This window comes from Ambystoma mexicanum, chromosome 3q (assembly GCF_040938575.1).
Source record: "Ambystoma mexicanum isolate Mex_15411 chromosome 3q, UKY_AmexF1_1, whole genome shotgun sequence".
Taxonomy (NCBI): domain Eukaryota; kingdom Metazoa; phylum Chordata; class Amphibia; order Caudata; family Ambystomatidae; genus Ambystoma; species Ambystoma mexicanum.
The window spans coordinates 163394241-163421404 of NC_090926.1; the positions used below are offsets into that span (position 1 = coordinate 163394241).

Genomic DNA, 27164 nt, shown 5'->3' on the forward strand with positions numbered 1-27164 from the left:
GTTGTTAGAAAAAGGAGGAGTCAGACCACAATATATGCCATGGACCCAAATGGATAAGGATAATTTAAGGTGTAAACTCCAGAGTCTGACATCAGGTGCCGGAAAATGGATCTATGAATTAGAGAAATAATAGGAGGAAATATGCTAGCAATAGGGGTCATTAAGGGTCTTCTAGCAGCTATACTTTGGAAGAGAGCCAATAATATTTGGTTGAGAACAGGATACGCAGGTGTCACTGCTCAGAACACAGCTCATGATGGAGCACCGTTTAATAATTGTAGAGCGGCCGTTTGGAAAGCAATTCGAGTACAGTATCCATATACTTCGGATATGGGACCTATAATGGCACGTAAGATTCAGGAAGGGAAGGATCGGCTTATTTATATTCAGAGTTTCCAAGAGCAGTGGAGCTTGGAAACATGCAAGCCGTGGGGAAAATCTATACCTGTATTATATCATACATTATGTCAAGGGCTGCCAGACAAGGTGCAGAGACAGCTCAAAAAGCTGGTGGGCATGGAGGCAAAACCATGGCCAAAAATACAGCTGACAATAGCGCATCATTGCCGATTGTTGCAAGAGTAAAATCAAAAGCTTGAGGAGGTTAAGTTGGTATAGAAAAAGCTATCAAATAGAAGGGGCAATGTTAACTAGTGGAGAAGAGTCTGAATCACAACAAGTAGCAGGTATGCCACAGGTGAATAACCAACAGCAGTTTGATTAAGGAGGGAATGGATTTATACCAAGAGGTAGAGGAAACTTCTGTGGAAGAGGAGGCTTTCAGAATAATCAATGGCATTTTTAGAGTAACCAAGGTTTCAGTCTATGCAGAATGATAATCAAGGCATGCAGGGAGGGCCAACTAGAAGGCTCCCTCCTGTATGTTGGACATGTGGAATGACAGGGCACATAGCATGAACATGTGGGAGCCAAGGGTATGTGCAGAATTGGCAGTTCTCAAGAGAGGGAACTGCTTATCCGCCTGCATATAGCTCACAAAATAGGGATGGGTTTGCCCAAGATCAAACAGTGTCTCAAGCACAAGCGCTGATAATGCAACAGGCTTTGTAACCACAGCAAGCACCATTGAATCCACCATAAGGGCAGTCACAGCACACACCCATACAGATACAGCAGAGCATGAACACAGGACAGTTATTGACTCCTAGGATAGGGGTGTCACTGTTGAGGGTGGGAATCCTTTCATAGGCACAGGAATAAGCATGTACCCACAATAGGATAGCTCACTGGGTGACTTGATGTGTTCAGTACTATCTTTAAGGCCAAATCCTCAAGAGGAACCATGGGTTGATGTCACGATAGGAGGAACATCTTTTTCTTTTTTGATAGACACAGGTGCAACTCGCTCATGTATATGGGAGGGAAAACTTTTACTATCAGGTAATGCCATGAAAGCTCAAGGTTTCACAGGAGCTACAAGTAGAGTTCCTTTTACTGAAGAATTGCCAGTCTCTATAGGAGAATGCAATATGTCTGTTTCATTGTTGTATTCAAAACAGACACCAGTTAATATACTGGGTCGAGCTCTAATGACGAAATTGAACATGATGATTTCTTTTACTGATGAAAGCATAGTGTGTTCAACGCCAGGAATACATTATTTAAATGTGAGCGAATTCATCATGGCATTTACAGGACAAATAACCATACGAGGGGTACTGTTGAAACAAGAAGTATTTCATTATGAAGTATGCATTTTGTTAACATGGCTGCCCGGTTTAGTGGGTAAGACTATGAGAATACCTGATGAATTTCTCTTTAGGCCAGAAATTCCCACGGACAAAGAGGGGGGATAGATGTTTCCCTTAAAGTTACAAGCAGCTGTGGTGAGAGAGGTCTTGGCTATGCTTGTAGGATTTGATGATAAAGGCAGACCATGGAGCACAGTAATTGCAATTGGAGAGGGTTACAGATTAACTGAAGTCACTGATGAGGACATATTTAAAGATGAGCCACCTGATGACGAAGTAGTGTTCGAAATGAGCATTACATATTTGGTTAGGGCAGAAAGACGCGAGGTTCCACAGAGAAAGATGATAGTGAGACAGCGACCTGCATTTCTCTGATCAAGATATGGCAAAAGTGCCTGTTTCATTATGGACTATGGGCCCTTAGGACATAGGCCTATTAAAGGGGGTTGGAGGAGTTAAGATTAAACTGAAGCCAGGAGCAATTTTACCTCGAGCACGGCAGTATCCCATGTCTCGAGAGGCAGACAAGGGTATTTTTAAGACAATATCCGCCATGATGGATCAAGACATTTTAGTGACGTCACAGTCACCATGCAATACTGTGGTGTACCCTGTCAAAAAATCGAAGGGGGGTTGTGGCGTTTAATTCAGGACATGCACCCATTTAATCAGATTGTAGAGGCCGAGTTTCCACTAGTTCCTAATCCAGCGACGATTTTATGTAGTATCCCTGTTGAGGCACGATAATTCACTGTGATTGACTTGAAAATGCATTTTTCTCAATACCATTGCATAAAGATTCCCAAGATCTGATGTTATTTACGTTCAGACAGACTAAGTTGAAAAGCACAAGATCACCCCAGGGGTACTGTGAGTCTCCATCGATTTTCAATAGAGTCCTGCAGATGGACTTAAGCAATATTGATTTGCCAAGTGTCTTGCTGCAATATGTAGATGATATTTTGGTCTGCAGCATGTCAGAGAAAGAATGCAGACATGACTCAGTTCAGCTAATGATTGAAAAATTGCAGTATTGCCAAGAAGAGGTATTATGCATAGGTCAGTTAATTTTGCATGAAGGAGAGAAAGTCACACCTGAAAGGGCTGAGGCAATTTTGAAAACAGCAAAACCATACACGATAAAGCATATGCAGCAATTCCTGGGACTATGCAATTATGTAAGAGCATGGGTACTTGATTATAGTTCATACACAAGGCCATTGTTGCAGGCCCTAAAAAAGGCTCAAGCAAATCAGGAAAAGATTGTATGGACTAAGGAAATGGAGGAAGGGTTTGATGAGTAAAGCGCTCGCTTTGACATCTGTGCAGAGCCTACTGATGCAGGTTCGAATCCCGGCAGGGCCAAACTCAGCCTGTCATCCTTCCGAGGTCGATAAAATAGCACCACACACCGTAGGTAATAATAAGCAGCGCTCAGATACCTCAGGGTTCCTAGTGCTATATACATTCTAAATTATCATTATTATTATTATTATTATTATTATTGTGAGTTAAAGAAGGCAATTTGTACAGCTCCAGTTTTTGGGATTCCTAATTATTCGGAGGAATTCTTTTTATTTTCGCACACAAATGGAACAGCCATGACAGCAGTACTCTCACAGAGAACTATGTTGGGGTACAAGCCCTTAGCATATTACAGTGGCAATTTGGACCCAGTAATGAGGGGTGACTTCCCGTGTGAACAATCTTTGGCAGCCTCTGCATTCACCATTGAGAAGTTTGCTAGCATAGTAATGGGGTGTTCCATGACGTTGTTTGTTGAGCATGCGTTACTTACTGTTTTAGAAAAACCCAAAGGTACACTGACGTTTCAAAGAGCTTCTGGTTATGAGGTGGTTGTATCGAATCCAGCGACTAAAATAGTAAGATGTACAACAGTAAATCCTGCCACGTTTGTAGCTGAACCACTGGCAGAAGACGAGCATGTACATGATTGCTCAAACTATGAGGAATTCTATGATGAGATCCAGAGAGTGAAAGAAAATGCTTTGGCAGCTGGGGAGATTCTTTTTATTGATGGGTCTTCAAAAATCGATCAAACTGATGGGCAAAGATATTCAGGCGCCGCTGTGATAAGGCACACAGCTAACGGGGAATTTGAAGTAATGACAAGTGCACGACTACTGTCTCACTTTTCAGCACAGGCTACAGAATTAGTGGCGCTGATTGTTGCACTCGAGAACAATGCAGACCAGGAAGTAAGCGTGTACAGTGACTCTGCCTATGTGACGTCAACAGTACACGCAGGGCTAGCATGTTGGAATAGGAGGGCTACCTCCTAGCGGACGGCACTCCAATGCTACACACCACCTCATTGGACAGATTTATTAAGGCACTACAACTCCCAGTAGCCATTCCGATCGTTAAGTGTGCAGCGCACACTAAGAGAGCAGACTTTATTTCACGCGGAAACCAAGCCACAGACAAACAAGCAAAAAGCGCTGCATGTTCAAAAGACATTATGAGCTTTGATATGCCTGATATGAATGAAAGAATGGTGGTGATGATGATTGTAAATGAATGATTAATCTATCGAAGACACAATTGATGGAAATTCAAGGTGGAGCACCACAATATGAGAACAATCTGTAGACATGGAGGGGGTGTTTTTTATCCCCTCCCGAGGCATTGTGGCGACAGGAAAGCATTGGTAAACCAGTGATGCCGGTAGCCTTTTTAAGGGTGGCGTTGGAATAGCTACAGTACCCTGCACATGTCACTAGGGAAAGCCTTGCAGCAACTATTGCGGAGGACTGGTTTGTACCAAATATGTTAGAACATGTTGCTTTTTATGTAGTAAATTGCATCGGATGTCAAACGTTTACTGCTGGGTACATGCTGCGAAAAAGTCAGAGGACTTATAGCTATAACGAATGTTCCTTTTCAGCATTTACATGTCGATTATGTTGACATGCTGCAAGTTTGAAATGGTTATAGATATCTGATAGTGGTGGTGTGCCTCTTTTATAGGTGGATCAAGGCTGGTCCATGCACACATCCAGACACCACTTGCGCTGCCAAGGTTTTAGTTCAAGGAGTATTTCCTAGATGGGAAATATGTGAGGTATTGAGATAAGATAATGGCTCACATTTTGTGAATAAAGTGTTCGAACAAATTAGGTTATTGTTTAGTATAAAGCATACATTTTCATTCGCTTATCACCCACAAGCAAATGGAATATGTGAGAGACTCAACGGTCTGCTCAAGGAAAGGATACCTAAGCTAGAGTTAACTTTGAGAAAAAGGATGGCTGCATTGCCTTCCTCTTGCTCTCATGGAATCAACCAGACTCTGACCATCACCTCGCGCCCCATGAACTAGTAACAGGGAGGCGAATGAGAATGCCTCTCACTCCTCCATCGAGGACTAGAAGTGATGCCCAGACAAGAGCAGAATTGTTAGGAGATGAGTTACGTGCGTACTTAACATGTGGGACTACAAGTATCTCTGTCATTTCAGATTAACTCAAGCGGAAGGGGTGTCGGTCTCAGAACACAAATGAAGACCATACAGTAACCGGACCAAATCAACTATTATTGCCAAAGTTATTTCCCGGAGATCAAATTCTGATCAGAAACTTTGTCCGCAAATGGTATCAACCCAGATTTAATGGTCCTTTTATCATAGAGGACGTCACACCATCGGCAGTGAAGGTCTTAGGCACACGCACTTGGGATATTCCTCGGCGACTTGAAGATCTACACCGGCGAGACTGCTTCACCCCCACCCCATTCAGAAGCAAGCCACGGAGAAGACGTTCAGCATGTGCAGACTAGATCAATGACGAGGAAGAAGGACACCGAGAATGTCCAGTAAACAGATAACAAGATCATTTGACTGAGGTTTGTTCAAGACACTCTGTGTAGCTGCTAAGCAAGGTGTGAAAAAAAGATTTTGTTCTTGAGCCACAGGAGCTTGCTAACATTGGACTGAGACGTATTGAAGTCTTGAAGGAAAAAGAAATGCCAGACCTGGAGTTCATCTTTGACGATTGGAAAAGGGAGCAGTTCTCCGATGCCTTTCTCACTGGTTTCCCTTTGGAGGCGCCCATTGTGGTGCCTAATGGCAATGTTCATAAGATCATTCTTGCTGTTTTCCTCTTCATTCTTCATGCATATGCCTCATTGGTTGGGAGAACTGTTGACATACACATATTTTTGCAAGATCCTAAAAATGGTCCAATCGTGAGGAGACTGCTCACAGCTATCATAGAGCAAATCCTACAGTCAACTGAATATAGTACAGTAATTACAGATGGTCCTGTCTGACAAAGACACACACAAACTGCTTAGAATGGTCTTTTATTTCTTGATTGAATAGCATCCTTATCTTGTTGGATGACAATCCAATGCTCGCATATTTCTGAGGGATCCTAGAAATCAACCTCTGATAAATTGGCTGAAACATGAAATTTGCAGGCAGATCTGTTTATTGCCTGACAGATCTCGTTGAACGCATGGATGAGTGTATTTAGTGATGATATTCACAACTTACTGGCCTTGGTCTTTTACTCTTTACTGGAAGCACATCCTCATTTAGTTTGGCACAAAGGTAACACTTTTGTATTCATTTGGAATCCTATCAACCGTCCTGCAATCATCCAGTTGCTTGTGGAGCTTGTGGAGCAGATCCAATAGTTGCCAGAAAATTTCATGAGATTGCCCGATTAAAAAGTTGGTTTTTCCTTCCTTAAAAGTAATCATAAGCACTATGGGCAACATTGAGGGCAACAGCAATGAGGCAAACAATGAGAGAGCACCACGACATGCAAGGAGCTATTGTTGTATAAAATGGACATACTAGTACATAATATATACATGCATCATGTTCATTATCATTCTTCTTACTTTCACAGTACATACTGTCTATTATGTAGATCCAAACAAGGCAGTAGTTCCTGTATATCAGCAGGAGGGTACAAATGTGGCAATTAAAAAAGCAGCAAAGGCCTTATGTGATTGTCCCTACTCCAGTGGTACATATGAAAGCGCCTAGTCCTGTGACAGATAGGTCTAGGCTTCTCTTTGGGGGGAGGTCGGCATTGCAAGTTTTTTATGATTCTTGGATACCTTCGTATTATGCCAATAGGAAGAGACATTATGTGATTGTTTCTACAGCAGAAGCACATGTAAAGACACTGATTTCACTGACAAATGTCCCAGTGATTCTCGCAGTGAGAAGGAATTATGCGATATACTTCATGAGATGATTATAGAAGCTCATGAGGCAAGAAGGAGACCTAAGAGAAGTTCAAGGGAGGATGATCATGAATTGAATGATTATCTAGATAGCACAGCACATTTGCGGAACAATATATGGTATCAGCACATGAAAGAGGTGGGATAGAGACATCTATCTATTGAGAGTTGCTATGTTTCTGCTCTCATACCTTATGTTACAACTGCAGCCCAAACTTTCATTGTTAAAGAAATCCCAGAGAATGATGGCAGATGTCTCATTCACTTTGCAGCATGCATGGCAAGAGGCCAGTTTCAAGGGAGTCAGGCTACTCTGCGATGGGGAGCGAAATGGTCATTTCCATTCCAGGATGATTATATCAAGACCACACAGATGGAAAATGAGTCTAAATGGAAACACGAAATGCTTGTGTATCCTGCTGCAGGACAAGATGAGGTAATCATTGAAGAAATGAAGAGGCTGAACTGTTCTGAGAAGGAGGAAATAGCTTGGAAGCTGGGAACGAGCTCAGCTGTTAATCTATGGAAAAGTACAATCTAGAAAAGGATGGGAAGAAGGGCTGGTGTCATGCACACCCCACCTGCTGAAAGATAAATGTATACGAGAAGTAGAGAAAATAGACAATGAGTGTTCTAAACCATGGGCCAAGTATGCCAAATGACTAACGTAGGTTGAAGATGAATCAGGTTCAATGACAGTGATCCTGTTGATAAATATGACAGTGTGCTTCCAGAGAAAAGGGAAAAACACATGGGAGCTAATGTAGGGTGCAAGACTACAGTTGATGTCTGCAAAATGGGAGCAGGAACAGCAGTGATAATGCATCACTACTGGACTTGTGGATCGAGAGCTTATATGAAGCTACCCAAGGATTGGGGAGGACTATGTTCTATAGTGAATGTCCATGTTCCAGCATTGGTAATTCATAAAAGTGACCTGAACATTGGTGAGTTCCTGAAAGCAGATGCTCACCTGAGGAAGAAGAGATCTTCTGAACTCCTGTATCGGAGGAAGAGAGAGAACTATTTTTCATGCAAGTCAATTGATTCTATCCCATATGAACACAGATTGTTTAGTAAGACTTCATCGATATTCACGATAATTTCCATGCGCAGAATCCAGACAGATGCAAATACTAAGTGGTTACAAATAACCAGATGGTAATTGTTGCAGATGATTAACACTACTATAAATGGATTCAATGCTATCAAGGAAGAGCTGAGAGCCATACGACTGATGACTCTTCAGAATATATATGTCCTGGAATGATTACAGCTATGGATGGAGGTGTTTGTGCCAAAATTGGAGAATCATGGTGCACATCCATACCTTCTCATGATGATGAGAATGGCAGCTTGACAGAGGTCATATCGATGCTGACGAAGTTACACGTCCAGATGATAGACAAAGTGGAAGACATTGTTGATGACAGTTGGTTTGGATCAATATTCTCATGGGGTACACAATGGATGGCAGATATATTCAAGTTCTTTGGAGCCCTGGTAGTGATGGTATTGCTTGAATTTTGTGTGATCAGGATAATATTCTTACAATGCAAGAAGACTGCAAAGAAAAGTGTAGGAATGAAGATCATGATTGATGTTGAATCAGGATGGAAAACTAAAGAGCTGACAGATGAAGGAATCAGAGACTACGTGAAGCCCAGCATTCATGCACCTGAGGGAACGAAGTTCCTGTACCCAAAGAACCACAAGAAGTATGTGGGAAAGTGGATCTACTGCAGTCCATGCTTATGTCCTGCAGTACTGATGAGCATGTGAATTAAGCAGGATGCCTGAAGGGAGTCATAAAGATATGGGTCCCAAAGAAGCATTTCTTCAGACCAGGATGTCTAGATATGAAGACTGATGAGAGAGTGGTCGATGAATCACCCAGAGGGAGGAGTGTAGAGGTGGAGCCAAGTACTCCCACCCAAGGCTCCTCTCCATGCTGCCTATATGTTGGGAACCAGAGTGTGAGACACATGCACTACCAGTGAAAATACCTATACCAAAGAGAATCTTGAAAGTAAGGTTCCCATTGAGGAAGCCATACATGCATTTATGACAATATGATGGCCATTTGAATGAAATCCAAGAGGAAGTGTGAAAACCGAGCAAAAGAGAAGATTGGTAACGTCAAGAAGAAGAAGAGCTGATGCACCCAGAAGAGATGCAGAGACGAGAGAACATGAATATTCAATAGGTTCTAAAGATGAGGTGTTAAAGTTGAGCAACATTTCGAGATGAAGATGTTCATGCTTTCAGAAATAATGAAGAAGATATCAAGTAATTTTACAATTGTACAGATGCAGTAACGCAAGAAGTATTCTTAAAGGCTGACTATGTAGTGGATAGATTGCGGTGATGCGACAAGGTATATTCATAGGAAATGTATTGACTGTGAATGATTCCACAACATACTTTAGCAGAGCTGGATCCTGTAAGCAGGAAAGCTTTTTCAGTGTGTCGCGGTTCGAAATTGAAAACTGAACCATGGAGGTGAATCAAAGAAAGGCTTGGTTGGCCCAAGACCAGGAGGTCAAGGCCAATGTGGGCCTGAATGTTCGAGCAGTGGTTACAGAACATGTGAAAAGAACAAAACTCCCGTCTTAAGTGAGAAGCGAGAACATCGAAGAAGTTAGAGGTTCATCATTTAATAGTATTTTAAATGCAGAAAGACTCTGAAACGTTGTCTGCAGTCATGTGGTCAGATGAACATAGACATTGGGACGAGCTGTATCAAACCAAGAAGACAGAGTATGCCTATACTCACTCATATTCTCCAGCACAGAGAACATTTCGAAGGCCAAGTTGAAAACCTTAATTGACTAGCAGGCTGCAAGAGTGATGATAGATGAAAGGCTAATTGGTGGGAAGCTATTTTTATGACCAGCCCTCCAACACCTGGATGCCAGCCTGCATGCTGCTTACATAGGTGGAATATTACAGAGGGGTTTGAGGGTGCCAACCAATTATAGAGGGCCATGTAATAGAGAGCCTGATAGTTTGTATAACCAATGGGACATCCTGTATTTGATGACGTTTGTAGAAACCTGCACTAGAGGAGGGCTTAGTTGGCCCACCTGATGTTAGAAATCCAATCACTTTCCCTGACAAGTATGGAACGCATACCTAGAAGTTCCCTGTAAGCCTTTCACCTTCCCATGTAGGTTTTTGTAATTTGCAACGTAGGTTGACGTCAATGATGATGAGTCTTAACTATAAATGTTGGGTTTTTTATGAAATGCATCGAGTGTGAAGATCGAGCGAGTTTGGTGATGTTCGTTGTGCTCACTGTTTTATATTAAAACAGATGCACTTTGCCAACTTACTGAGTCAGTTTGATTATTGATGTTTGTGTATATTCTGCATCTCCATCCATCTCAAAGTATTGCTACCTCGTCTTAAAAGGCTGGCTTGGACACACCATTTCAACACACTGTCCGCAATGGAAAAAGAAATTCTGCCTAAGCCCTCAAAATATCTCTATTTCTCCAACTCCTCATGTCGATCAGTCCAGCAGCCGAAATCATCCCCAACAAGGAAACAGTAAGTTGCTGGTCCTTTATATAAGCGTATCATTTCGTTTTCTGCCTAAGAACTTCCCTGAAGCCAGATGAGAACATGAGAATATCGGCCTCTGACAACACAATGATGCTCTCCGCTGAATCATCGCATGCTGCCGGAACCTCTTCCGAACTGGTGGGAGAAATTCCGATGATGCAATTCTTCAGCATTCTCCTGTGGATTGACCCAGGTCCAGTGATTGAGCCCACGGAGATTTGCAAAGGGAGTTGAGGGAGATTTCACCCAGTCTTAGTTGTGATCAATTATTTTAATTAGCAGTCAAAATCAAAATGGCCACCAAGGCTATGAGCCTTGGAGAGTGAGCAAAGTCTTGCAAGAAGGAGATAGGAGAAGGGAGGGAAAGGATGGTGTTTGAAGTCTGGGGAAATATGTCTTCCATTTTCAAAGAGTTCAACATGACACAGATGAGAGCCATCCAGTGATAAACTTCATTGGGACAGCTGGTAATACCTTTGGAGATGGCTGGGTTGATGGCAGGAAAGGAGAAAGAGATTTGATTGTTGTCAGAAAAGAGGTGCCGGTGAAACTCAGGGATGCAATTAATGTACCTAGTGCAGAGGTATAGAGGATGAAGAGCAGAGGTCCAAGGACTGATCCTTTGGGGTTGCTGACAGGGAGATTGGTGGGGTCAGTGGTTTCCCTGCTCCAGCAAACTTTAAAGAAACAACCTTCCAGGTATGAGGCAATTCAGGCAAGAGCAGATTTGTGAAACCCAAGACCCTGGAAACTGAGGAGGCAAGTGGAGTGGACAACAGTGTCGGAAGCAGCAGAGAGGTCAAAAAGCTGAGTACAGTTGAGAGTTTGAAGTGGTGGGCATGAGAGAGAAAGTTGAAGGCATGCTTGAGTGTTGTTTGGGTGGAGTGCTTACTACGGAAAACATATTGAAGTGGATCTCCAAGGCCATTATCCTGGTGGTATTCATTGATCTGGTTGAAGACCAGGCCCTTCAAGTACCTGAGAATAATGAGATAGGAGAGAAAGCAAATGATAGTTTGCCGGGATATTTGGGCAAGCATGAGGGTTTCTTCAAATAGGGTAGAACAGATGCAGGTTTGGAGAAGGCAGGGAAGGGTCTAGTGGGGAGAGGGAGAGCTTAAAGAGATCAGAGAAACAAGGGCAGGCGATTGGGAGTAAGTGTTTTGCCATTTCAGGAGCAAATGGGTCGATAGGAGTACAAGCTGGGTCGGGGCTGCAAAGGATGGATGTTAATTTGACAGAAGGGTTAGGGGAGAAGCAGTCAAGGTAGAGTTAAGGGGGTGGTGGCAGACAAAAGGAGGTTGAGGGTACAGAGGGCAGAGACGTCTTTATGGGAGGGCAAGAGGGGCACTTGCCCCGGGCCCCTACCTTGGACGGGGCCCCCAGAAGTCTGGCTTATTAAATAAAAGTCAGCTCCCATTAGTCACCACATTTAAATATCACACCTCAGGATTTTTATTGTGTGCTGCGAGAGGCTCTAAACCTATTGCCAATCTGCTGTTGACAAGTACATTCTGCTCTGATCTTTTCATCCTCTAATTCTATGTTTCTTGTGGTATATACAAAGTTTGTGTTGTACAACACCTGTAGCATTCTCACTTTTCTGTGGAGATTATATTGATCATGTGCAATAGCCATATTTGAAATGGATATTGGTAAATATGAGTGCCCCCGTGGTTCAGAGGATAGCTCAGTGGGTTAAGCACTCACTGCAGATATCTGCGTTCATATGTAAGATTACAAAACCAAATTCCAACAAGGCTGACTCAGCATTTCCAATGTATGAAGTTGTTATTCGTGCATGTATATGTACTTTGTTTTTTATCACTCCAGGTTTTCTCATCACCAATGTGCCTGCAGCAGATAGAGGGTGCTATAGAAACTAACATAGAGTCAGTATGGTGAAATTCTAGAAATTGGTTTGTTCAGATGGGGAGTTGTAAAACCTATGCAGGGACCTCCAATGATGACAATAAAGTGTTATTCCAGAGAGGTGTTTATGTATCCAAATTCCAGACTGTGGAACCAAAGCATTCATGCTTGGATCCTGGCTTTGCCAGCAGACGATACAGTGATCCTAAACAAATCTTATATCACTGACATTACTGTGCTGCCTTCTATGGAAAGGTTTTCCTTTTCACATACTGGTGGAATTGTTTACCAAATACCTGATCTTTCCTATTATGTAGGCCATTTGAGTGGAAGGAGTTCTAGACAGGAGAGAGCAGATATGATATTGCAGGCTTCTGGCAAGCATATTTTAAGGTCTGCTTATGTGATAACAAAACGGTTTGCTTTTTTGTATAATCCCAAGGTTGTTCTGAATGTTTTTAAATACCATTGCACACATTTTTTTTTCAAGTTTATAAATAACCTTTGTACAATCCTGTGTTTGATGTGTATTTAAACCTTTGAAATACAAATGAGAACCTATATGAAATCTTTTAACATCACATCAGTTAGCATGCTGGTACGTATAAACTTTCCTTGATGATGAAGACATTGAAGCTAGAATCATTTCCATTTTGTATAATATGCTTCTATAACGTTTTGCTTATAAACATTTTAATTTTGGGTTATGTGATTTGTATATTTGCCAAGTCAGTTGTATAAAATGGGATTATTTTAGTTCGGAGTAAGAACTACAAAAGAAAGTTGTAAAGTGCAGAAATTGCAGAGTGGGTGCGAATCCCAGCTTCACCACCTAACCAATGTGTGATTCTGGGTCTCTAATTTAATCTTGTATTTCCCCACCTGTCATAAATTGCAAGTACCTAAACCTTTCAAAATTGAATCTTTAAAAAATACTTGTTCATAGTTTCACTGGCTATATATAGTGTTGCTTACTCTATTAGTGAGCATTGATATATTGATATATTGCACACCACAACCACTTCTTTATTTGCGCTCCAATGGTAATACTGCTTGAAAACCATGTCCCTCTTCTAATCTCAGTCTTTCTGAATACGGACACATTCCTGGTAGCTTCTAATCTTCATCCACTATATATGCTATGTGTAGTTTTCTCCTTGCTTCCGAATCCACGGTATCCGCGCTTGAGCACTTTTTGCATTCTGCGAGGCAGGTAATGTGAGTGCACTTTTTTGCACTTTTTTTCCTACGATCTGTATCCTGCATGTACACTATGGCTGGTGTACCTTCCTTGTGGTTGCTATTGATTAAAAGTGCCCTGTCTATGCTAGCACCCAAGTACCCTCGTCGTAGGCTGCTAATGTTGCCCTTTAAATGCTACTTGTTTATTATTTTGATTACAAGAATGAAGAGGGTAAGGAGATTGAAAAGGAGTATCCATGCCTATTTTGATCACTGCAAGGCACCATATCAAGCTCTGGGTTGTGATCGTGACGTTGGGGTGGGCGCACTAGATATTCTATATCCCTTAATTCCTTTGGTCTGGTGGAGGGGGTCCCAAAAGGTGTCCATGCCCCGGGCCCCAAAAATGATTAAGATGGCCCTGACAGAGGGGGGAGGGATGCAGTGGTGTCATGCACTTTAGAGATTTCAGAGGAAAAGTAGTGAGCAGATGCATTAGCAGAGAGGAAGGAGGGAATAGATATTGGTGTCAGAGGTGTGAACAACGCTTGGAGACTAGATGTAAGTGTGCAGGAGTTTCATTGGACCAACTCATAATAATATGCTGATATGGCAAAAGTTTTCAAAGTTCAATTGGCGTCTTCATCAGAAGGCAGCCACAAGGAGAAAATGGGAAACAAAAACAGTGCTGGACATTTCAAGGTGTCAAAACTTGTATTTGTGATTACAAAAAACCTGGCTGACACCGCCTGAAACGTTGGCATGATCATTACAAAACAAAATAGTTGTCAACATCCCCATTAACTCCCATAGTCTATTTACAATAAATGCGTTGGCAATTTGCAGAGGTTGCTCTGAGAGCCAAGCACAGTCCATTCCATGGGTGCTGTTTGCTGGGGGCTGGCTGGTTTATTGGGGACGGGGGGAGGGGGAGGTGTGTGTCCTGGTAGACAGACTAGTCCTACTGCAGCGCCCTGTGCCATTGTCACATCAGACAAAGGGCTAGGTCAAAGTCAGTTACACATCTAGCCCCTGTGAAAGGTAACTAGCGCTGAGGCCGATACTGTCTGCAAAAGGCCTAGAGGCCATTTAGAGTGGACATTTACAGATTTTGGGTGGGCCTTGCCCGCTCAGGCTCTACCCTGAAGCACTCTTATTCACCATGCATGGAACCTGCAAGCGTCGTCATGCGCCCCATGAAAACTGCACAGACTATATTACTCATACCAAGAGACCTGTGGGAAGGGGTGGGGGCTGGGGGGGTCCCCAGTCTGCTTGACTATCACCCACAGCACAGCCAGGCACTCTGCTTCCGGTTCTGCTGCTGTCTGCCAGTGAGTTTCACTAGGCCCCGCCAACACGCTTGGGAACTTCCCCTTCTGGGCAAAGGTAACGCGCTTTCTTCCAGGAAGGAAGTCACACTTGGTTTCGGCCAGAACTCGCAAAATACAGGAAGCCTTCATCTCCTGAGTAACCAGATAAAATCCGACAGAGGCGAGCAAGAAAGGAGAGGCGGGCACGGAAGGGGGTAAGGCGCTGTTCTCCCTCCACTCACGGGCATTGGCTAGAAAGCTAACAGGCATAGGATCAGGGGTGGAGTGGCAATCAAAATAGGGCCTGGAAATAATGTTCAAAGTGGCCCAACCGTTTTCGTGTGAGAAAATGTGGACTTAAAGTAGGTTACCACGCAGAAGAGGCCAAGGGTACAGAGGCCTAGTGGGAAATCTCCAGAGTTCCCTATAGGTCAGTCCATCCCTGCATGGATAGCTCGGTGGGTTGATCAGCTGCCCGTCTGTGTGCTGTTTTTTGCTAGTCTCTCTGCCAGTGTTACCTCCTCTGAGGTAAGTGGGCAGGATGGCAGCTGGAGACTGTGTGAAGTGTTTGAAATAGGAAACGTGAGTGACTGAATGAATGATGAAGCGCAACATGTTGTATTGGTCAGCTCTGTATAATGTACTGATCTTAGGTGGCAAACTAATTGGTGTGTAAACATTGTGGTTCACAACTCCGAGTTTATGACGCTGTTTAAGCGAGACCCCGATCTCTTCAGACATTGGCCCGTGAGGGACAATTTTATTTATTTATTTATTTATATATGTATATAGCGCTCCTAGCCCAAAGGTATCTGGGCGCACATTTTACAGTTTAGAATTGAAGTACAGGTAGTTTCATTTTGTATTGACATGGTGGATACAGTAAAATTGTTAACAATTAGGTTTACAAGTTTACAACCAGTAATAATATTGGCAGTCGTAGTATTTACATATCAAGATACAGGTGATGTACCTTTGGTTGACAGAGTAGATAAAGCGGTTAACAGAGGGAGATTAAGGTTAAGTGCAAAAAAAGAAGACCATAGTGGAAGGGGAACAGTATCTAGTATTTGGATGTTTATTATTTGTCTGACAATAACGAGGATTTTAGTTTTTTTCGGACGGTCAGTAGGGACTCTTATTTCTGATGTTAGTTGGCAGTGAATTCCAGTGTTTAGATGCTAAGACTGGGAAACTCTTACCCCTTGTTTTTTCTAATTAGCATCTTGGTACCAGTATTTGGTTCACCTGGGCGGCTCTGGTGGGGGTCTGTGTGATTGGGTCCTGCTGAACTTACAGTTTAAGTATTTATGGGCTTTGTTTGCCAGACAGTTGCGGGCTAATGATAGTGTTTTGAAATAGACCTCAATTGAATTGGCTGTTAGGTCATTTCATTGTAAATGACTTTATTGTATATATTTGTGGTTGCTATAAATGCAGGTGCCAGACCTGGTGTAATTAACAGACACTTCACAGTAAGACCACATTTTCAAAAAAGTGCAGATGCGCAAGCAAGAGTTCATTTGATAAGCTTACATTATATGAATCTACGCGAAAATTCAGAATAAAAAATAGCAAGGCTGAAAAGGCCGAGTTTTGTATTAATTTGAATTTTTCAACTTTTTTCCATTCTTGTTTCTTTAATGTGGGGGAGACCCCCGCTTGCTCCCAACATTCCCCCTATCCTCAACTATTCCCTCACCCCACCCCCTCTCTATTTGCAAAAAAGGCAAAGAAAGGTCGAAAGATTGGACTAAAAAAATGTGGCATTTTCATCCTAGTTATTTTGCTATTCGAAATTCCTGGGAGAGAGTCGTGTAACTTAAATCTCAACTAAGTAGCCTTGAAAGACAGCTGCACATAGGACTGTTGCCAAGTAGATGCACCTGGTTTGATTATCATATTGTTTGTGTGCCATGCATGTGATTGCACACCGTATGCATCGTCCACTTTTCACTGTGTCATTTGTAACGCACTGATGCACTTCATATTAGAGACACTTTATTAAGCACTTCTGCACTTTTGCACTTTGGAACCTTTTCACTTTACATTGTATGTGTGTGTTAGACTTCTCTGTACTCTATTTTGCTTACATTGTGTGAATCCAAGTGTGGATATTGCCATTGACATACATTTTGCTTTGTTGCCGTCTAACTTATATGTGCTGATTTGGACGAAAATAAATATATTTATTATGCTGGCGGTATAGAAGAATTATGTATGGGAGGTTTGTCCCACAATATGTATTATATTCATGTATTTAATAATCTTTAGAAATGATTTTGTGAGCCATCTGGCTCCTGTTTTGAGGAATTGTATTTCTTCTACTTTGCATTTCCTGCTCTTCGTAATGATCAGGAACCCTGGTGTATACATCTCCAAGTAGATGGGCGGACTTGTCGGCCGCCATTATAAGATTGACGAATGCAATCGCCTCACTCATCACACCAAAAGAAATCACCATAAGGTTAGCGAATTGGCTACTTCTCTGTATTACACTCACACCACGGATACAAAGGTTTTTACTGGTATTGAGTAAATCTTATATTTGCTTCAATTTTTTATTCACTGTGTAAGTGACTACACTGCTACATATGCGTCATGGTGACAGTGTAACCGCCCTCTTAACTCACTGCGTCCTGAAGACGGGTCCTGGGACACTACTGACGAGCCTTTGACTGCAACAGTGCTGCCCTTTGCCCCAGAATACACATCAGATTGTAGACGCCATTATACCATATTTGTGTATAATAGTTATGTGATTCAGTCACACTATTACTAACATCACGCTGAATACCCAATGTTGATAGATTGTAAACATTGTGATGTGAACTACAGCCATAAGTGTGAAGTGTTGTTTTCTCTCCATCTTGTCCATTACGGCTTTCGTAAATGATGAACACTGTATATGGCTTTTTATGTTGTTTTTACTGTTATGTTTGAAGTAAATATTGATTAAAATATGTTTAAGATAACTTTTTGACCGTGGTGGTAGACAGAATTGTATGAAAATTCCACTGTGAGGATATTTTCTGATAAGTAGCCTTCCCCTTGGGTGTGTTAGAGGTGGGTAGCTAGTGGTTAATGTACTCGCTTGTTTGATGTATCCTTCCTCATATACCACAGCCCCCTTTACAAAAAATTGAGGAATCTTGTGTGCTCACAACATTTGTTTACCAGATGGGCTGCATGAGCTTGCCAGGGTTCCCACTCCCATCTGCAGTGAGAATGATCACACGTAAGGGGCACAACACGTTCTCTCCATAGGAGGATCGAGGAGGAACCAATGTAGGGAGGGCGGGGGGTTCCACTAAATAGAATGCTCTACAATAGACACAGTGGTCAAAGTGTACCCTAAAAAGTAGTGGAACTATGCACTCCCTTAAGCCACTACTCCTGAGTGCTCAATCCCAATTCCCCCTTCTCCCCCTTATCCCCCACCACAAAGCACCTACACGGTGTTGTGTCTCTCCTCCACCCTCCACCCCCCCCACACACAATATGAACAAGACTTAAGCTCAGCAAAAGAAAATGCATCTTAAGGTCAGCATTACTTGCAGTCATTGCTCCCCACAGCATGAATCCCCCATCTCCTCCTCTTAAGGGATATGCCAGACACGAGACTCAAAGCCAGCCGTTCCAGCAGCAATCTAACAGCCGGTCAGATAGCACAGCGAGTAGAGTGCTCGCTTTGAAATCTGTGCAGAGCCTGCCAACACAGGTTCGAACCCCGGCAAGGTAAAACTCATCCTTCCACGGTCGAAAAATGAGCATCACACACCGTGGTTAATAACAAGCAGTGCTCAGATGCTTGAGGGTTTGTGGTGCTATATAAATGCAAAATTATTATTATTAATCCTGTTTAATTGCAGAAGACCATCACTGGTCCCGCTGTGCGTGCAACTTGGTGTGCTGGTTCCAGATGGGTAATATCTTCTATGGGGTCCCTGCCCCTGCAGCCCGCATGCCTCACCACATTCCCCCAAAAACAAGTTCAGATTGTGGTTCCCACATACCCACTGGTACAGAAATATGGGGCAACTTCATGCCCTCGCCACCCTTTTAAACTGGATTCTGCATTCCACTCAAATAGGAGCTGTTCCCGAGGTAGGTGGGAGAGGCCTGAAAAATGAATTGGGCCCAGAAGCAGGGGTTCATGAGGGTTGGAGCAGTACCCACCTGCCGGTGGACAACCACGGCTCACTGCTGATCTGTCTTGATGTGCAGAGCAGAAACAAACAGCCTGGAAGCCTGGCGCTGCCAGGCTGTGTACATTTCCTGGATTTGTGCCATACCCCCTTGACCCAAAGGCACCCCCGAGTATATGTAATGGGGCCATCTTGGAAGGGGGGATCATTCAATGTAGTAAGCAATCAAAGTTTGCATGTACCGAGTGTTAAGATGGATTTCTGAACTCTGACCAGGAGGGGCAGAGGTTCAGAAGGCCAGCCTAGTTTCTTGGAACAGGATAACCTCTGGACAAGCCAGACCAATCAGGGTAGCTATGGCAGGCGGTCATGACTAAGTCTCAGGAGGGGTGAGGGTGACTGAAGGACCGCAATGAGCACACAGATCAGGGACTCTTACAAATTACTCCATACAGGTGTTATATCAAAAGTATATATACACATTTATTACAAGGCCTTTGTAAGATAGACCATAGCAAAAGAATCACAGTAACACTAAGTAAACCAACACAACACTATCAATCCAATATATATACAAGACCAATGGGGATCAAAGGGTTAAATGCACAAAATATGTTGACAACCTAGATGGGAAGGAAACAGGCAGTGCAGATAGTCTTTAGTCCCCTTCAGCATCGACAATACACCCAACTAAGAGGAAGTCCAAGCCCTAAGAAGAGGGGAACCTTGTGCTCAATAGTACATGCAATGCAAACTCACGCGGTTGATCCAATGGGCAAAATGGGGTCTCTTCAGGGGTCTCTAGCAGCTCAGGAAGGTGGATGAGGCGAAGAAGAATGGGTTCCCACTATTCAAGAAGGACCTCCACTTGAAGGCAGAGGCAGTTCGATAGTTCGGGATGGAGTCGCTATTTCCCAATAGCAGTGGAAAGGAGAGGGACCCCAGAGGCCACTCATGCGTAAAAATGGGCCCTTGCGCTAGGGGCCACCGGTTGGGGTATTGTGTACTCACCAATCCCCGACAGAAGCGGACCAAAACTTCAGCAGGTCAGTCCATTTCGCTTGCAGGTTTGACTGCGGCAAAAAGGACGTCTCAGCACCTTTTAGTTCCTGAGATACAGCGATTATTCCCAAATGGGACAGTGGTGATTTCTCCGCTCCGGGTGGATGAATCAACCCAATGTCACTGCAGCAGGCTTCAGGGGCAAGAGGGTCACAAATGCAGCGGACTTGCAAAGGACGTCGCCGTGGCAGGGCAACACGGTAGCCGCACTTAATCTGGTCCTGGCGCACTCGTCTCACTTCAGACCTGGGAATGCCAAGTGTACAAAATTCTGTGTGAGGGTGCCGTGGACAAAGAGCTAGCAGTATACCAAGTTTCAAGGGCCTCCTCGAAACGACGCAGAGACAGAGCAAAGGTCCTGCGTAAGCTGGTCAGCCCACTGGTTGGCCCAGGGACACTTCCCAGAAAGCTTACTTGCAGGTTTTGGTGAAGGTGCAGAGAATAGTTGGTCCCACTATCCCAATGGGTTGAAGTGCCTTCGCAGACCTTCTAGGACGATCAGATGCATGGGGGAACCATGGGACGACAGCGGGCTCAGGGTGCCAAACCTTCCAGCTGGTCACCAGCGGTTCCTCTACTCAGCTTCACAGTTGCAGGATACTTGCACCACAACAAAGAGGACCCAATGGGATATCTGCTCACAAACACACACTCCATACATGGACCAATCACAGACCACGGTGTTCTCAGGCATTCAGAGCACTCCAGATTCTCTGGCACCCAGGATGTGTATTGGAACCAGACATTCCAGCCCACATCCTGGAGGCACACACACAAGGCGTGCAGAAGCCCGCGAAAGCATTGCATTTCGCGGGAAAGTGCATGACCAAATAAGGGCTGGCCCGGGTCGACTCGACCTGGGGAAGGTGAAGGGGCAAGATGGCCAAAGGACAGGACAAAGAACCTCGTGGTATGGCCATTCTGGAGCCAGTATTCCTAAATCTCAAAAAAAGGAAGGGTATGAATATTGTAACATAACTCACATGTATACCATCAGAAATAGTAAATACCTAGACATCACCATCTCAATAAACATATCATAGGGTGTGTGCCCAACATCAAACCATCTCACATATCATATTTTATTTTATTATTATATACTCAAAGCAACAATATCATGACAAAAATATAAAAAGACATCAAAAACATATGCACATGATACAATATACACAAAGCATAAAGAATTGCTAAAAAAAAAACAGAAACAATTATTAGAACAGGAAGGTCACAGTGCCAAATTAATTGTTGTAGATCAACGCTGTAACTACCATAGCCCGACTTATATAAGTTTCTGTTCTAGATGTTATAAAATAACTGGACATTCCTCAGGGGCAGTCATGTATCTCGTGCTTTAACATGGAGGAAGGAGCTAATGTTCTGATCGAGAAATTGAGAAATAGAGGCTACCCAGTAAGTGTGGTGAAACAAGCTGCTAAGCGAGCATTCAACAATGATCGAGATTCCTTGTTTGAGAAAAAGAACAAAGAGACACAAACCCTCCTTTGGTTTTGGTGAATACGTTTAGTAATTTTTCATACAAAGTAAAGGGAATAATCTGTAAGAATCGGAGAAAGATCATGTGTACTCCTCCACCTGTGGTGGTGTTTAAGAAAAGCATTAATATCAGGAATTTGGTGATGAGAAATGATGTCCAACGAATAGAATCTCAACCTCGTATACAGAGTACTCTTTGGGGCCTACCACAGGTTGTGGGTCATCACCCTTGTGGGGATTGTGTAATGTGTCCTTTAACACACAAAGGGCCTCATTACAAGTAGGGCGGTAAGGGTTAACGGTCACCGGTAACGAGACCGGTGCCGTTAAATCCTTACCGCCCTACTAAGACTTCCCTTTGCGATTCCTTCCTTAACACCTGCTTTTATCAGGCATTAAGGACGGGACCCGCAAAGGGACTTTAGAGCTAATAACGATACCGTAATTTACGGTACCATTATTAGTGCCGTCCCCATTCCCATTGAGCCCTATAGGGCGGAATCAGAACGAGTTTGGAGGCAGCCATGCCGCAAATAGCGGCGTGGTTACCTCCAAACTCGGAATGAGGCCCAAAGTATCTCTGGCCAATTTGGGCTTGAGTGGTGTATATAAATGGGTAATCCCTATTTTTTGTTAACGGGGGGTCAAAACTGTAAGAAGGGATTCTCTATGACGGAAAAGTTTATGAAAAAACAGATCGACTACCCCTCTCTTTAAGTCCTGTATGGGTCACAGGTGAAGATAAAGGTTAACCTGTACAATTTGTTAGTAAGGTTATCGCCTTTTTGGGAAAAATTACAAAAAAATGCAGCTAAGTACAAAAAATTCTATCTTTTTAATAGTCACAAAAATACCTAAAAACATTACGAACTTAACAAAACATAGCAAACTCAATACATTTTCAATTAAAACATTTAGTCATCATTCATCTATTCTAACAGGGGAATACTACAACTGAAACAGCTTTGTGCATAACAGTGAGTCAAGATATGCATTAGTGACAGGGGAAAAAACATTAGATTTTCCCTTTAGCAGTCGACATATGTTTCGGCCCTTTGTAGTGTACCACCTCTGTCAACAGTGATCACTAAGATAAATATTGGGCCATCTTCAGGACAAATGGTTACTTTGTGGTAGATTATTCTTGTTCCCCATTAGGCACACTAGCACATCTATGGTCCATAGACTGAAGTTAGGACTATTGAGCCTGGTCAGACTCTCGGATGTGGCCGGGTATTGCCATCTCTGGTCTTGGTTCAGATTAGCAACTTCTGTGGCTTTGTTTTCGAGGTTGGTCTTTGTATTTCTGTATTTCACTTGGTACCATTCATTGGCAGGACATGCACCGTTATTCTGGTGGTTATAGTGCTGCCTTGATCTGTGTTGTTGATGTCCGAGTGAAAGCTGAAAGTCTGCGAGACCGGCAAGAGCTCGTTCTGCAGAGTAATGGTGTGTTTTTGAATCGAGTCACGTGATTTTCCCAAAAAGGCGATAACCTTACTAACAAATTGTACAGGTTAACCTTTATCTTCACCTGTGACCCATACAGGACTTAAAGAGAGGGGTAGTCGATCTGTTTTTTCATAAACTTTTCCAATTTGGGCTTGAGCCATGATTGGATTTTGCAAGAACACACTAATTTTAATACAACTAATGTGATTTATATGATTAAGTGTCCATGTGCTCTTATATATATTGATAAAACCAACAGGAAGTGCAAGACTTGCATGATTGAACATAGGAGCTGTTTTAGAAATAACATTGAAAAGGCCCCTATGGTAGCTCATTTTAGGGATTTGGGTCATGCCTATAATGACTATAAATGGTGTATTCTAAAAAAGGTGAACGGAAAATGCCAAGAACTGATTCATAGAAAATTGGTTAACCTAGAACAGAAACACATTTTTTTGACAAAGAGTCACCTTACAGGACCTAATGAGAGTATTGAATGGCATAATGTGAAATAATCCATACTTCTTAGGTGTGGAACAGCTAGAGCGTTGCCTTTTCCTGCTGGTTTAGCATTTTTGGAAAATTAATAAAGCATGCTCCTATTTTTGGCTAAGTTTGTGCAATGGTCAGATACATAAATTATGCTAAGATCTATGGCCTACTGGAATAATTTCCAATGATGGGGTACCGTCATCTTGTATCAAACCTTCTACCCCTCTCGTCTTTCCATCTTTCCCCTTGTTTTTTAAGGAGGTGGGCTATTTTCTGTTACCACATGTTAGTTTTTCCTTAATGGGTCCTATTGTGGTGTAATTTTAATAGTTCAAGATTGAATTAATGACCTAGAGGTAGAGATTAACATAGTTGCCTTGTTTTCCTATTGTTGAGGATTTAGCCTTTATTACGATATGTATGGGGCTGTGAGCATGTCTGTCATGTCATTTTTTCCAAGCTGCTTTTTTAGGTCAGTATATTGAATTACCCGTACAACCTTTTCTATGTCAGTGCCAGCCGTAGTTTCACATTGAGTAATATAGTAGCCGGTCACAATGTATTTGCTTTAATGAAGATTTAGCAGGCGTGTGATGTCGCCTAGCAACCTACGTTTTTGGGATCACGTTATGTGATCACGTGATTTTCCCTTGAAATTACTTGTGGGATCCGCGGCAGACGCTTTTCTTTAACCTGGTTGCGGTCGGAAGTTTAGGTGTACTGTGTTCTTGGCAAAACCAAGTTAAGGAGTTTCTCGGGTGTTGCACATTGTACGCGGAGGCCGCCTGAAGTGTACCTGTTGTTTCCGTGCAAATACGAAGCAGCTGATAGAATTCTCTTTTGGCTTGTGTAGGGGACGTTAGTATTTGAAAGCTAGAGTACATGGATTTCCAATATGTTTGGGACGACGGCTACAGAACTTTGAGCTGGTGGAAGACTAATGAAATTTGGAAGTACTTTTTGGTCTGGCATAGACAGACATTCCCGTGTAGGAAATAAACCTGTCCTGTTAAGGTGAGGGATTTTTTAGAGTGTGCAGTCTTTCTTTGTGAGTGTTTATTTGGTATATGGGTATTCTTACCTACATTTTTTGTGGTTCAATAACGTGACTCGTTTGCCTCCATGTATGTTTTTTTTTTCTGTACAGCTCACCTGTTTTATGCGATGACCAGTGTTTTTTCAACTAAGAATTACAATTGTGATATGGCCTAAGTGATTCATACCCTTTGGCTATTCGATACAGTTAGAGATAAATGTATCTTTTTACTTGATTTACCCTTTTTTGGTATTGAGGGTTAGGGCAAGGTGAAGTTTGTCGAACCTTTGACGCCTACATATTGATATGTATGTATATGTGTACCTACAGATACTGGAGTACTGCTTTGAAATCAGATTTTAGAATTTGAATCAGAAGTGGAAAGGAAACACCACGTTAAAGCACAAGATACATGACTGCCCCTGAGGAATGTCCAGTTATTTTATAACATCTAGGACAGAAACTTATATAAGTCGGGCTATGGTAGTTACACCGTTGATCTACAACAATTAATTTGGCACTGTGACCTTCCTGTTCTAATAATTGTTTCTGAGTTTTTTAGCAAGTTTTTTTATGCTTTGTGTATATTGTATTGTAACATGTGCATATGTTTTTTATGTCTTTTTATATTTTTGTCATGATATTGTTGCTTTGAGTACATAATAATAAAATAAAATATGATATGTGAGATGGTTTGATGTTGGGCACACACCCTATGATTTGTTTTTTGAGGTGGTGATGTCTAGGTATTTACTATTTCTGATGGTATACCGGTGAGTTATGTTACAATATTCATACCCTTCCTTTTTTGAGATTTAAGAATATTATATCCCCACTGAGTGTGGGGTTCTACCCCTGCAGAATTATTCATATTGGAGCCAGGCCACCTATTTGTGCTAAATTCGGTTAACGCGGTTAACATGGCAGGAAAGGGTTAAAAATAATGTGAAACGATAGCTGCAGCCAGTCCTGTCCATGACACATCTGCACTGTTCATAAAAAGTCCAGCGAGAGTATCTAGGGCCTTTGGAAATGACTATAGACCCAAGTGTGCTGTATGGTAAGATACATGGCACACTTGTTACATGTTGCACAAAAGCTGCAACAGTAGGAAAGGACTAAGGGAAACAAAGTCTCCCAGTACTGACTGTCTTAAGGGCATGTCAGTTTCCCCATAAAAAGTGAAGAAAGCCCAGAGAAGTGCAGCTGAAGGCTGTGCTTCTCTGGTAAAGTCAGTCAATGGTGTCTAAACAGCGCAAAAAGTTTGGAGGTTGACACATGGAGGGAAAATTACACACAATTATGAAATCTTTCCTAACACTCGCCCCTCCCAAACTAAGGACAGGGGGAACTAATCCACCCCTGGATGAGTTTCTTGTTCAGGTCGGTTAAACATTCTGGACAACCCATCAGCATTGCTATGTTGGACACCTGGCCTATGCTCAATAGTGAAGTCAAAGACTTGCAGACTTATGGACCACCTAAGCAACTTTGGATTTTCTCCATTCATGTTCATTAGCCACTTTAAGGGCTTATGGTCAGTTTGCACAGTGCAGTGGGTCCCATAGAGGTATGGCCTCAGCTTCCTTAGGGCCCACACAACAGAGAAACATTCTTTGGACCATCTGAGCTCTCTGTCCTTAAGCTGGCGACTAATGAAGTCAATAGGGTGTGCCTTACCCTTCTCATCTACTTGTGATAGTACAGCTCCTATCCCAGTGTCAGAGGCATCTGTCTGCACAATAAAATGTCTTTGGTAATCAGGGTCCTGAGAACAGGGGCCTGGCACAAGGAGTCTTTTAAGCCATTGAAGGCCTTCTCACACTCTTCAGACCAGGTTACCTTCTTGGGTTTATTTGGAGTAGTGAGAGAAGTCAGAGGGGCAGCTGTGGTGCCGTAGTCTGCCATGAAATTTCTGTAGTACCCAGTGAGTCCCAAAAAGGCTCTCACTTGGGTCTGTGTAGTGGGGGTAGGCCAGTCTTGTGCTGCTTGTACTTTACTGGGTAGAGGCTGTATCCTCCCTCCACCTACTTCATGTCCAAGGTAGACCACTGATCCTTGTCCAATCTGGCACTTACTGGCCTTTATTGTCAAGTGGGCCATCTGAAGAGCCTGTAACACAATCCCAAGGTGTTTCACATGGTCTTCCCAAGTGGCACTGAAAACTGCTATATCATCCAGATATGCAAGACAGAATTCATCCAACCCATTCAACACATGATTCACAAGCCTCTGGAAAGTGGAAGGGGCATTCTTCAACCAAAAAGGCATTACCCTGAACTGGTAAAGACCCTCTGGTGTTGAGAAAGCTGTCTTCTCCTTGGCATGTTCTGCAAGGGCTATCTGCCAATAGCCTGCAGTGAGGTCAAACATTCTGAGGTACTTGGAGGCACCCAAAGTATCCACCAGCTCATCTGTTCTAGGCAAGGGGTGTGCATCTGTCCTGGTGACAGCATTCAGAGCCCTGTAATCCGCACAGAACCTCAGTTCAGATGTACCTGCTTTTGGAACCAAAATCACTGGGCTGGACCAAGGACTACTGGAGGGTTCAATCACCCCAAGATCCAACATTTTGTTGACCTCTGTCTTAATGTAAGACCTTACTTTGTCTGAC

The 27164-nt window shown here is 42.8% G+C and overlaps 1 protein-coding gene across 3 annotated transcripts in view; it reads left to right on the top strand.

Annotated features, from left to right (window-relative positions):
* Positions 1–27164, top strand: part of LOC138582269 (uncharacterized) — a 239628-nt gene that overhangs the window by 30464 nt on the left and 182000 nt on the right. For 2 of the 3 annotated variants that reach the window (XM_069653404.1, XM_069653400.1), the window contains exon 1: positions 14951–15081. The exons of the other annotated variant lie outside the window; for it this stretch is intronic. The gene's annotated coding sequence lies outside the window, so the exon portion shown is untranslated. Of the gene's footprint in view, positions 1–14950; positions 15082–27164 lie in introns of those variants that run through there. 3 annotated transcript variants of the gene reach the window in all.